Source organism: Anomaloglossus baeobatrachus, unplaced genomic scaffold (assembly GCF_048569485.1).
Source record: "Anomaloglossus baeobatrachus isolate aAnoBae1 unplaced genomic scaffold, aAnoBae1.hap1 Scaffold_535, whole genome shotgun sequence".
In the NCBI taxonomy this organism is placed as follows: Eukaryota; Metazoa; Chordata; class Amphibia; order Anura; family Aromobatidae; genus Anomaloglossus; species Anomaloglossus baeobatrachus.
Window position 1 is genome coordinate 56,530 of NW_027444723.1, and position 13,432 is coordinate 69,961.

The 13,432-nt window shown below is 42.4% G+C and overlaps 2 non-coding genes across 2 annotated transcripts; both read right to left on the reverse strand.

Annotated features, from left to right (window-relative positions):
- Positions 1-571: 571 nt before the first annotated feature.
- On the reverse strand, positions 572-644 carry TRNAV-AAC (transfer RNA valine (anticodon AAC)). Its single transcript has one exon. It is a non-coding gene; the product is annotated as a tRNA-Val (tRNA).
- A 4,182-nt stretch (positions 645-4,826) lies between these two features.
- Positions 4,827-4,899, reverse strand: TRNAV-UAC (transfer RNA valine (anticodon UAC)). Its single transcript has one exon. It is a non-coding gene; the product is annotated as a tRNA-Val (tRNA).
- Positions 4,900-13,432: the final 8,533 nt, after the last annotated feature.

Genomic DNA, 13,432 nt, shown 5'->3' on the forward strand with positions numbered 1-13,432 from the left:
TTACAATTTTTATTACATATTTTACCAGTTTTATTCCTACAAAGAAATTTTACTTAAAAGGAAGTTTACATTGAATGTGTTACTTTTTTCCACATAGTTTAGTTGTTTGCTTTTGTATTTAAAGGAACTATATATTTTGAAACAAACAGGATTTTTATAATATGGGATTATGTTTTCTGCTAAAATGGTCAATAAAAAAGAAACCCAAAATCGTAGTTCTCTTGGTAATAAAAGCCAAAATATATTATCAGTTGGCAACAAAACAAAGAATTTCATATGTTACAGGTTGATAGCAAATTACTTCAACAGCGAAAACGGCTTGTTTTTACTGGGGATTGAACCCAGGACCTTCTGCGTGTGAAGTAGACGTGATGACGACTCCACTATGAAACTTGTGAAATTCTGCAAACTAAAGGCATTTAGAGACGAGTTTTGACCGCCAGGGGAAAAAAAATAATAATTTGTAGTTTTGTTTGTGATGGAAGCCAAAAAATCCCGTCATACGGCAACAAAGCCGAGAACTTCATATATTGTAGTTGGATAGCGTATTATTTCAACATTAAGAACAGATTGGTTTCACTGGGGATTGAACCCAGGACCTTCTGCGTGTTAAGCAGATGTGATGACCACTACACTATGAAACCTGACGATAAGTTACTGTGTATTGGCTAGCAGAGCAGAATTGTGACTGACGGGGCCTTTTTATTGCTGAAGGAAAGTATTTTTGGTTAATGAAACATTTACAATTATTATTACATATTTTACCAGTTTTATTCCTACAAAGGGATTTTGCTTAAATTGAAGTTTATATTGAATGTGTTACATTTTTCTCCATAGTTTGGTCTTTTGCTTTTGTATTTATGGGAACTATATATTTTGAAACAAATAGGATTTTTATAATATGGGATTATGTTTTCTGCTCAAATGTTCAATAAAAAAGAAACCCAAAATCGTAGTTCTCTTTGTGATGGAAGCCAAAATGTATTGTCATTTGGCAACGAAACCAAGAATTTCACATATTACAAGTCGATAGGAAATTACTTCAACACCAAAAACAGATTGGTTTCACTGGGGATTGAACCCAGGACCTTCTGCGTGTGAAGCAGACGTGATGACCACTATACTATGAAACCTTTGAAATTCTGCAAAGTAATGGCAATTAGAGACGAGTTTTGACTGCCAGGGGAAAAAAAACAAATTCGTAGCTCTGTTGGTGATGGAAGCTAAAACATCCCGTTATTCTGCAACAAAGCCAAGAACTTTATATACTGCAGGTTGATAGGGGATTATTTCAACACCAAGAACACATGGGTTTCACTGGGGATTGAACCCAGGACCTTCTGCGTGTAAATCAGACGTGATTTCCACTACACTATGAAACCTTTGAAAGCCTGCAAAGTATTGGCAATTAGAGACGAGTTTGGACCGCCAGGAAAAAAAAAAAACAAATTCGTAGCTCTGTTCGGGATGGAAGCCAAAACATCCCATCATTCGGCAACAAAGCCAAGAACTTCATATATTGTAGTTTAATTGAGTATTATTTCAACACCAAGAACAGATTGGTTTTACTGGGGATTGAACGCAGGACCTTCTGCGCGTTAAGCAGACGTGATGACCACTACTCTATAAAACCTGATGGAAAGTTACTATGTATTGGCTAGCAGAGCAGAATTGTGACTGACGGGACCTTTTTATTGCTGAAGAAAGTATTTTTTGTTAATGAAACATTTACAATTTGTATTACATATTTTACCAGTTTTATTCCTACAAAGAAATTTTACTTAAAAGGAAGTTTACATTGAATGTGTTACTTTTTTTCCACATAGTTTAGTTGTTTGCTTTTGTATTTAAAGGAACTATATATTTTGAAACAAACAGGATTTTTATAATATGGGATTATGTTTTCTGCTAAAATGGTCAATAAAAAAGAAACCCAAAATCGTAGTTCTCTTGGTGATGGAAGCCAAAATATATTATCAGTTGGCAACAATGGAAAGAATTTCATATGTTACAGGTTGATAGCAAATTACTTCCCATCATTCGGCAACAAAGCCAAGAACTTCATATATTGTAGTTTAATTGAGTATTATTTCAACACCAAGAACAGATTGGTTTTACTGTGGATTGAACGCAGGACCTTCTGCGTGTTAAGCAGACGTGATGACCACTACTCTATGAAACCTGATGATAAGTTACTGTGTATTGGCTAGCAGAGCAGAATTGTGACTGACGGGGCCTTTTTATTGCTGAAGGAAAGTATTTTTTGTTAATGAAACATTTACAATTTTTATTACATATTTTACCAGTTTTATTCCTACAAAGGGATTTTGCTTAAATGGAAGTTTACATTGAATGTGTTACTTTTTTCCACATAGTTTATTTGTTTGCTTTTGTATTTAAAGGAACTATATATTTTGAAACAAACAGACTTTTTATAATATGGGATTATGTTTTCTGCTAAAATGGTCAATAAAAAAGAAACACAAAATCGTAGTTCTCTTGGTAATAAAAGCCAAAATATATTATCAGTTGGCAACAAAACAAATAATTTCATATGTTACAGGTTGATAGCAAATTACTTCAACAGCCAAAACGGCTTGTTTTTACTGGGGATTGAACCCAGGACCTTCTGCCTGTGAAGTAGACGTGATGACGACTCCACTATGAAACTTGTGAAATCCTGCAAAGTAAAGGCATTTAGAGACGAGATTTGACCGCCAGGGGAAAAAAAATAATAATTTGTAGTTCTGTTTGTGATGGAAGCCAAAAAATACCGTCATACGGCAACAAAGCCGAGAACTTCATATATTGTAGATGGATAGCGTATTATTTCAACACTAAGAACAGATTGGTTTCACTGGGGATTGAACCCAGGACCTTCTGCGTGTTAAGCAGATATGATGACCACTGCACTATGAAACCTGACGATAAGTTACTGTGTATTGGCTAGCAGAGCAGAATTGTGACTGACGGGGCCTTTTTATTGCTGAAGGAAAGTATTTTTGGTTAATGAAACATTTACAATTATTATTACATATTTTACCAGTTTTATTCCTACAAAGTGATTTTGATTAAATTGAAGTTTATATTGAATGTGTTACTTTTTTCTCCATAGTTTGGTCTTTTGCTTTTGTATTTATGGGAACTATATATTTTGAAACAAATAGGATTTTTATAATATGGGATTTTGTTTTCTGCTAAAATGGTCAATAAAAAAGAAACCCAAAATCGTAGTTCTCTTTGTGATTAAAGCCAAAATGTATTGTCATTTGGCAACGAAACCAAGAATTTCACATATTACAAGTCGATAGGAAATTACTTCAACACCAAAAACAGATTGGTTTCACTGGGGATTCAACCCAGGACCTTCTGCGTGTGAAGCAGACGTGATGACCACTACACTATAAAACCTTTGAATTTCTGCAAAATAATGGCAATTAGAGACGAGTTTTGACTGCCAGGGGAAAAAAAACAAATTCGTAGCTCTGTTGGTGATGGAAGCTAAAACATCCCGTTATTCGGCAACAAAGCCAAGAACTTTATATACTGCGGGTTGATAGGTGATTATTTCAACACCAAGAACACATGGGTTTCACTGGGGATTGAACGCAGGACCTTCAGCGTGTAAAGCAGACGTGATTTCCACTACACTATGTAACCTTTGAAAACCTGCAAAGTAATAGCAATTAGAGACGAGTTTTGACCGCCAGGGAAAAAAAAAACAAATTCGTAGCTCTGTTCGGGATGGAAGCCAAAACATCCCATCATTCGGCAACAAAGCCAAGAACTTCATATATTGTAGTTTAAGTGAGTATTATTTCAACACCAAGAACAGATTGGTTTTACTGGGGATTGAACGCAGGACCTTCTGCGTGTTAAGCAGACGTGATGACCACTACTCTATGAAACCTGATGGAAAATTACTGTGTATTGGCTAGCAGAGCAGAATTGTGACTGACAGGGCCTTTTTATTGCTGAAGGAAAGTATTTTTGGTTAATGAAACACTTACAATTTTTATTACATATTTTACCAGTTTTATTCCTACAAAGGGATTTTGCTTAAAAGGAAGTTTACATTGAATGTGTTACTTTTTTCCACATAGTTTAGTTGTTTGCTTTTGTATTTAAAGGAACTATATATTTTGAAACAAACAGGATTTTTATAATATGGGATTATGTTTTCTGCTAAAATGGTCAATAAAAAAGAAACCCAAAATCGTAGTTCTCTTGGTGATGGAAGCCAAAATATATTATCAGTTGGCAACAGAAGAAAGAATTTCAGATGTTACAGGTTGATAGCAAATTACTTCAACAGCAAAAACGGCTTGTTTTTACTGGGGATTGAACCCAGGACCTTCTGCGTGTGAAGTAGACGTGATGACGACTCCACTATGAAACTTGTGAAATCCTGCAAAGTAATGGCATTTAGAGACGAGTTTTGACCGCCAGGGGAAAAAAAATAATAATTTGTAGTTCTGTTTGTGATGGAAGCCAAAAAATCCCGTCATACGGCAACAAAGCCGAGAACTTCATATATTGTAGTTGGATAGCGTATTATTTCAACACTAAGAACAGATTGGTTTCACTGGGGATTGAACCCAGGACCTTCTGCGTGTGAAGCAGATGTGATGACCACTACACTTTGAAACATTTGAAATCCTGCAAAGTAATGGCAATTAGAGACAAGTTTTGACCGCCAGGGGAAAAAAACCAAATTCGTAGCTCTGTTGGTGATGGAAGCTAAAACATCCCGTTATTCGGCAACAAAGCCAAGAACTTTATATACTGCAGGTTGATAGGGGATTATTTCAACACCAAGAACACATGGGTTTCACTGGGGATTGAACCCAGGACCTTCTGCGTGTAAAGCAGACGTGATTTCCACTACACTATGAAACCTTTGAAAGCCTGCAAAGTAATGGCAATTAGAGACGAGTTTTGACCGCCAGAGAAAAAAAAAACAAATTCGTAGCTCTGTTGGGGATGGAAGCCAAAACATCCCATCATTCGGCAACAAAGCCAAGAACTTCATATATTGTAGTTTAATTGAGTATTATTTAAACACCAAGAACAGAATGGTTCTACTGGGGGTTGAACGCAGGACCTTCTGCGTGTTATGCAGACGTGATGACCACTACTCTATGAAACATGATGGAAAGTTACTGTGTATTGGCTAGCAGAGAAGAATTGTGACTGACGGGGCCTTTTTATTGCTGAAGGAAAGTATTTTTGGTTAATGAAACATTTACAATTTTTATTACATATTTTATTAGTTTTATTCCTACAAAGGGATTTTGCTTAAAAGGAAGTTTACATTGAATGTGTTACTTTTTTCCACATCGTTTAGTTGTTTTCTTTTGTATTTAAAGGAACTATATATTTTGAAACAAACAGGATTTTTATAATATGGGATTATGTTTTCTGCTAAAATGGTCAATAAAAAAGAAACCCAAAATCGTAGTTCTCTTGGTGATGGAAGCCAAAATATATTATCAGTTGGCAACAGAAGAAAGAATTTCATATGTTACAGGTTGATAGCAAATTACTTCCCATCATTCGGCAACAAAGCCAAGAACTTCATATATTGTAGTTTAATTGAGTATTATTTCAACACCAAGAACAGATTGGTTTTACTGGGGATTGAACGCAGGACCTTCTGCGTGTATGTAGAGATGAGCGAACCGGTCCCGGTTCGGCTCGAGTTCGGTTCGCCGAACGAAGGTCCCGTTCGAGTTCGGTTCGTCGAACGTTCGACGAACCGTACTCGAACTGCATAGGAAACAATGGCAGGCAATCACAAACACAGAAAAACACCTAGAAAACAACTCACAACACAACACAAACACATGGGAAAGTGACAAGGACATGTACTCATGCGAAAACAAAACAGCTGGACAAGGAAAAAGAGGAGGACACACAGATATAGGCATGGCACGCCCTTCTAAAGTCATGTAAAACACCGCAAGGTGACTCCAAGCGGAGTCTCCCTTTTTTCAAAAAATTGGGCCCCACACACACACCCACCCCTTCAGTGGCAGCAGTTGTGCCCCAGTTGTACACTTCACAGCTAGATTTGCATCAAGCACATTCAAAAATACGCCATAATTAACCGTCCCCAGGATGACACCAGGGTAGGTAGCAAAGTCTTTCCTGATCCCAGCTCTGTTCATCTTGGCTTCTTTTAAAAACACATCAAGCAAGGGTTACTCCAAGCGGAGTCTCCCTTTTTTCAAAAAATTGGGCCCCACACACACCCACCCCTTCAGTGGCAGCAGTTGTGCCCCAGTTGTACACTTCACAGCTAGATTTGCATCAAGCACATTCAAAAATACGCCATAATTAACCGTACCCAGGATGACACCAGGGTAGGTAGCAAAGTCTTTCCTGATCCCAGCTCTGTTCATCTTGGCTTCTTTTAAAAACACATCAAGCAAGGGTTACTCCAAGCGGAGTCTCCCTTTTTTCCAAAAATTGGGCCCCACACACACCCACCCCTTCAGTGGCAGCAGTTGTGCCCCAGTTGTACACTTCACAGCTAGATTTGCATCAAGCACATTCAAAAATACGCCATAATTAACCGTACCCAGGATGACACCAGGGTAGGTAGCAAAGTCTTTCCTGATCCCAGCTCTGTTCATCTTGGCTTCTTTTAAAAACAATGTAAGCAAGGGTTACTCCAAGCGCAGTCTCCCTTTTTTCAAAAAATTGGGCCCCACACACACCCACCCCTTCAGTGACAGCAGTTGTGCCCCAGTTGTACACTTCACAGCTAGATTTCAATCAAGCACATTCAAAAATATGCCATAATTAACCGTCCCCAGGATGACACCAGGGTAGGTAGCAAAGTCTTTCCTGATCCCAGCTCTGTTCATCTTGGCTTCTTTTAAAAACACATCAAGCAAGGGTTACTCCAAGCGGAGTCTCCCTTTTTTCAAAAAATTGGGCCCCACACACACCCACCCCTTCAGTGGCAGCAGTTGTGCCCCAGTTGTACACTTCACAGCTAGATTTGCATCAAGCACATTCAAAAATACGCCATAATTAACCGTACCCAGGATGACACCAGGGTAGGTAGCAAAGTCTTTCCTGATCCCAGCTCTGTTCATCTTGGCTTCTTTTAAAAACACATCAAGCAAGGGTTACTCCAAGCGGAGTCTCCCTTTTTTCCATAAATTGGGCCCCACACACACCCACCCCATCAGTGGCAGCAGTTGTGCCCTAGTTGCAAACAGGATGTTTTGATTTGCATCAAGCACATTCCAAATCCACAAGCATTTACTCTCCCCAGGATGACACAGGGGTAGTAAATTCCTTCTGGATCCATGACTTGTTCATTTTGATGAACGTCAGTCTGTCCACATTGTCACTGGACAGACGCGTGCGCTTATCTGTCAGCACACACCCAGCAGCACTGAAGACACGTTCAGAGACAACGCTGGCAGCTGGACACGACAAAATCTCCAAGGCGTAACTGGAGAGCTCTGACCATTTTTCTAGATTTGAAGCCCAAAAGGAGCAAGGCTCCATTTGCAAAGTCATGGCATCGATGTTCATTTGGAGATACTCCTGTATCATCCTCTCCAGCCGTTGACTATGTGTCAGACTTGTTGTCTCTGGTGGCCTTGCAAAGGAGGGTCTAAAAAAATTATGAAAAGATTCCATAAAATTGCTGTTACCAGCACCAGATACGGTCCTACTGGTACGGGTAGACTGTTGAAGATGACGAGACCGTCCCATGTTTGTCAAGTTACAACTGGGAGAATCACTCCCTGAACCTGCACGGTTGTTTGGTGGAAAAGCCGATCTAAGATCGAGTAACAGCTTCTGCTGATACTCCTGCATACATGCGTCCCTTTCTATGGCTGGAATTATGTCACAAAATTTGGACTTGTACCGGGGATCTAATAGTGTGGCAAGCCAGTAGTCATCATCACTTCTAATTTTGACAATACGAGGGTCATGTTGGAGGTAGTGCAACAAGAAGGCACTCATGTGTCTTGCGCAGCCATGCGGACCAAGTCCACGCTGTGTTTGTGGCATAGAGGTGCTAACCGTTCTTTCTTCCTCTGACATCTCCCCCCAACCTCTTTCAACTGAAATTTGACCAAGGTCTCCCTCATCCGCTGAGTCTTCCATGTCCATGGACACTTCGTCCTCCATTTCTTCATGTCCTCCTGCACCTTCCTCAACATCTCGCCTGCTACCATGCGCCCTTGTTGATCCCTGTCCCCCATGGTCCCATGCCTGGCGTCTTGGTGATGATGAACGTCTGGACCTTGGTGATGTTGTTGTGTCTTGCGCATGTGAATCCTCCTGTAGTTCCTCCCCTTCCTGTTGTCCCACCACCTGACTCCGAATAGTGTTTAGCGTCTGCTCCAGCATGTAAATGACTGGAATCGTCATGCTGATAATGGCATTGTCAGCGCTAAACATATTCGTCACCATGTCGAAACTGTGCAGAAGGGTGCATAGGTCCTTGATCTGAGACCACTCCATCAGGGTGATCTGACCCACCTCTGCATCTCGTTGTCCCAGGCTATACGTCATGACGTATTGCACCAGGGCACGGCGGTGCTGCCACAGTCGCTGTAACATGTGGAGAGTTGAACTCCAGCATGTCGCCACATCGCATTTCAGCCGATGAACCGGCAGGCCGAAAGACTTCTGGAGCGATGCAAGTCGCTCAGCTGCGGCGCTTGAACGGCGGAAGTGAGCAGACAGTTTTCGTGCCCTGTTCAGAAGGCCATCTAGGCCGGGATAGTGTGTTAAAAATTGCTGGACGACAAGGTTCAACACGTGAGCCATACAAGGCACGTGTGTCACCTTGCCCAGGCGAAGGGCCGCACCCAGTTTTGCAGCATTGTCGCACACGGCCTTACCAGGCTGCAGGTTGAGTGGAGACAACCATTTATTAAACTCGGACCGCAGAGCTGACCACAACTCCTCAGCTGTGTGACTCTTACTACCAAGACATGTCAAGCTAAAGACCGCCTGATGCCGTTGCGCTCTGCTGCCAGCATAGTAATGAGGGGTGCGTGATTCCTTTTGCGCTGTGAGAACGCTGGTGGCCTGACCAGGCAGGCATGGGGCGGAGGTGGAGGACCCAGATGAGGTGGAGGATGCAGAAGCAGTGGCGGAACTTGGACAGACAGAGGATTGACACACAAGTCGTGGGGACGGCAAGACTTGTGCAGCAGACCCTTCACCATCTATCACCATAGTTACCCAGTGCCCAGTCAGCGACATGTAACGTCCCTGTCCATGCTTACTGGTCCAAGTATCGGTGGTGAAATGCACCCGTTGACACACAGAGTTTCTCAAGGAAGCGGTGATGTTGTGTGCGACATGCTGGTGTAGCGCGGGCACACCTTTGTTAGAGAAGTAGTGGCGACTAGGCATCTGGTACTGGGGCACAGCGAGAGACATAAGGTCTCTAAAATCCTGTGTGTCCACTAGGCGGAAAGGCAGCATTTCGGTAGCCAACAGCTTACAGAGGGATAGAGTCAACCTCTTAGCTTTGTCATGGGTCGCAGGAAGTGGCCTTTTATTTGACCACATCTGAGGGACAGAGATCTGGCTGCTGTGTGTAGACGGTGTTGAGTAGGGTGTCCCTGGAAAAATGCAGGTTTGTGAGGAAAGTGCAGGCGGAGACATGATGTTGCCTTCATCCAATGTTGGTGCAATTGATGTCTGAGAGAGCTGTACACACTCACTTGTTTCCCCTTCCAAACCAACTGATGACCTACCAAGCAAACTGCCTGTTGCGGTTACAGTGGTGGAAGTTGTGGGTGGAAAAACAGGTGTGACAGCTGTCCCCACAGTCCTAGAAGATGACGAGCGCGCGGATGCCATGGAAGGGGCAGGCGGTGGATGGTTCGCTCCGCTAGGCCGCATTGCAGCACGGTGAGCTTCCCACCGGGCCAAATGATATTTATTCATATGACGATTCATGCAAGAAGTTGTCAAACAGCTGAGGTTTTGACCTCTACTAAGAGAACCCTGACAAATTTTACAGATCACATAATTTGGCCGATCTTTTTCTATGTCAAAAAAGGACCAGGCTAGGCAAGGCTTAGAGGCCATGCGACCTGTTGATCCACCCCGAATAATGCTCAGAGGCAGAGTGGTGGCTGAGGATGCAGTTGTAGACGTGCTACCAGTACTCCGACTGTGTCCAGGAAGGCGCAAGGTAACTTCGTCATCAGTTGCATCCTCCTCCACCACCTCTGTTGACCTCCTCGAGTGCCTGACTGTGGGTTGACAGTAGGTGGGATCTAGAACTTCATCATCAATTGTTGTGTTTGCACTCCCCTCCCCCTCAGACCGAGCCTCTTCTTGCCCTGACCGAATATTTAAGTTGTCATCCCAATCGGGTATCTGAGTCTCATCTTCATCAGTATGTTCCTCATTGTCTATAACCACAGGTGTTACAGTTTGTGACAAAGGGTCAACATTATGCTCAGAAACTTGGTCCTCACGGCCTGAATCAGAGTCACAAAGGTTCTGGGCATCACTGCAGACCATTTCCTGTTCTGTACTCACTGTAGCTTGGGAGCAGACCTCTGATTCCCAGGCTATAGTGTGACTGAACAGCTCTGCAGACTCAGCCATCTCAGTTCCACCATACTGTGCAGGGCTGATGGAGACTTCAGGGCTGGGAGAAAGCAAGTTTGATTGGGATGACAACTCAGAGGACTGGTGTTTTTTGGATGCGGTACTTGAAGTGGCTGAGAGGGCACTTGTTGGACCACTTGAGATCCATTCAAGCATTTTCCTTTTTTGGCCATCATCTACCTTTGTTCCTCTTGTTCGTGTCCGTAAAAAAGGGAGCACATCGGATTGTCCACGGTAATTAGTAGACATCTTACTTTTGCTGGTAGATGGTCTATCTTCAGCAGATGATAATGGAGCTTTGCCACCTTCCCCACGGACAAAACCTTTTTTGCCTTTTCCACCACGCCTCTTCCCCTTTCCACCAGCATCTGACATTTTGCCACTCATGTTGATTGCGACAAGATTGTGCACTGAAAATGTGGTAGTAAAAATTGAGAGGTGGTGTAGATTGCAGTGGTGGTCTAGCTTTATTAACAGCAGAATAATAAAGAATAAATATCCCTGACAATGCAACTACAGCCCTTAAACTGGCAGCAAAAATACTAGTATAATGGCTTAGTTATAATGAGTTGGAGTGTGCAATGCAGGTAGAGGTGCTGCAAATGTCTTTGCACTAGTGTGACTATAGCAAAGTCCAATAGCCACGTATAGGATGCCACTAGGTACACTGAGTGTTTGCTAGTATAATGGCTTAGTTATCATGAGTTGGAGTGTGCAATGCAGGCAGACGCGCTCTGCAAATATCTTTGCACTAGTGTGACTATAGCAAAGTCCAATAGCCATGTATAGGATGCCACTAGGTACACTGAGTGTTTGCTAGTATAATGGCTTAGTTATCATGAGTTGGAGTGTGCAATGCAGGCAGACGCGCTCTGCAAATGTCTTTGCACTAGTGTGACTATAGCAAAGTCCAATAGCCACGTATAGAATGCCACTAGGTACACTGAGTGTTTGCTAGTATAATGGCTTAGTTATCATGAGTTGGAGTGTGCAATGCAGGTAGAGGTGCTGCAAATGTCTTTGCACTAGTGTGACTATAGCAAAGTCCAATAGCCACGTATAGGATGCCACTAGGTACACTGAGTGTTTGCTAGTATAATGGCTTAGTTATAATGAGTTGGAGTGTGCAATGCAGGCAGGCGCGCTCTGCAAATGTCTTTGCACTAGTGTGACTATAGCAAAGTCCAATAGCCACATATAGAATGCCACTAGGTACACTGAGTGTTTGCTAGTATAATGGCTTAGTTATCATGAGTTGGAGTGTGCAATGCAGGTAGAGGTGCTGCAAATGTCTTTGCACTAGTGTGACTATAGCAAAGTCCAATAGCCACGTATAGGATGCCACTAGGTACACTGAGTGTTTGCTAGTATAATGGCTTAGTTATCATGAGTTGGAGTGTGCAATGCAGGTAGAGGTGCTGCAAATGTCTTTGCACTAGTGTGACTATAGCAAAGTCCAATAGCCACGTATAGGATGCCACTAGGTACACTGAGTGTTTGCTAGTATAATGGCTTAGTTATCATGAGTTGGAGTGTGCAATGCAGGTAGAGGTGCTGCAAATGTCTTTGCACTAGTGTGACTATAGCAAAGTCCAATAGCCACGTATAGAATGCCACTAGGTACACTGAGTGTTTGCTAGTATAATGGCTTAGTTATAATGAGATGGAGTGTGCAATGCAGGCAGACGCGCTCTGCAAATGTCTTTGCACTAGTGTGACTATAGCAAAGTCCAATAGCCACGTATAGGATGCCACTAGGTACACTGAGTGTTTGCTAGTATAATGGCTTAGTTATAATGAGTTGGAGTGTGCAATGCAGGCAGACGCGCTCTGCAAATGTCTTTGCACTAGTGTGACTATAGCAAAGTCCAATAGCCACGTATAGAATGCCACTAGGTACACTGAGTGTTTGCTAGTATAATGGCTTAGTTATAATGAGTTGGAGTGTGCAATGCAGGCAGACGCGCTCTGCAAATGTCTTTGCACTAGTGTGACTATAGCAAAGTCCAATAGCCACATATAGGATGCCACTAGGTACACTGAGTGTTTGCTAGTATAATGGCTTAGTTATCATGAGTTGGAGTGTGCAATGCAGGCAGACACGCTCTGCAAATGTCTTTGCACTAGTGTGACTATAGCAAAGTCCAATAGCCACGTAAAGGATGCCACTAGGTACACTGAGTGTTTGCTAGTATAATGGCTTAGTTATCAGGAGTTGGAGTGTGCAATGCAGGTAGAGGTGCTGCAAATGTCTTTGCACTAGTGTGACTATAGCAAAGTCCAATAGCCACGTATAGGATGCTACTAGGTACACTGAGTGTTTGCTAGTATAATGGCTTAGTTATAATGAGTTGGAGTGTGCAATGCAGGCAGACGCGCTCTGCAAATGTCTTTGCACTAGTGTGACTATAGCAAAGTCCAATAGCCACGTATGGGATGCCACTAGGTACACTGAGGGTTTGCTAGTATAATGGCTTAGTTATCATGAGTTGGAGTGTGCAATGCAGGTAGAGGTGCTGCAAATGTCTTTGCACTAGTGTGACTATAGCAAAGTCCAATAGCCACGTATAGAATGCCACTAGGTACACTGAGTGTTTGCTAGTATAATGGCTTAGTTATCATGAGTTGGAATGTGCAATGCAGGTAGAGGTGCTGCAAATGTCTTTGCACTAGTGTGACTATAGCAAAGTCCAATAGCCACGTATAGGATGCCACTAGGTACACTGAGTGTTTGCTAGTATAATGGCTTAGTTATAATGAGTTGGAGTGTGCAATGCAGGTAGACGCGCTCTGCAAATGTTTTTGCACTAGTGTGACT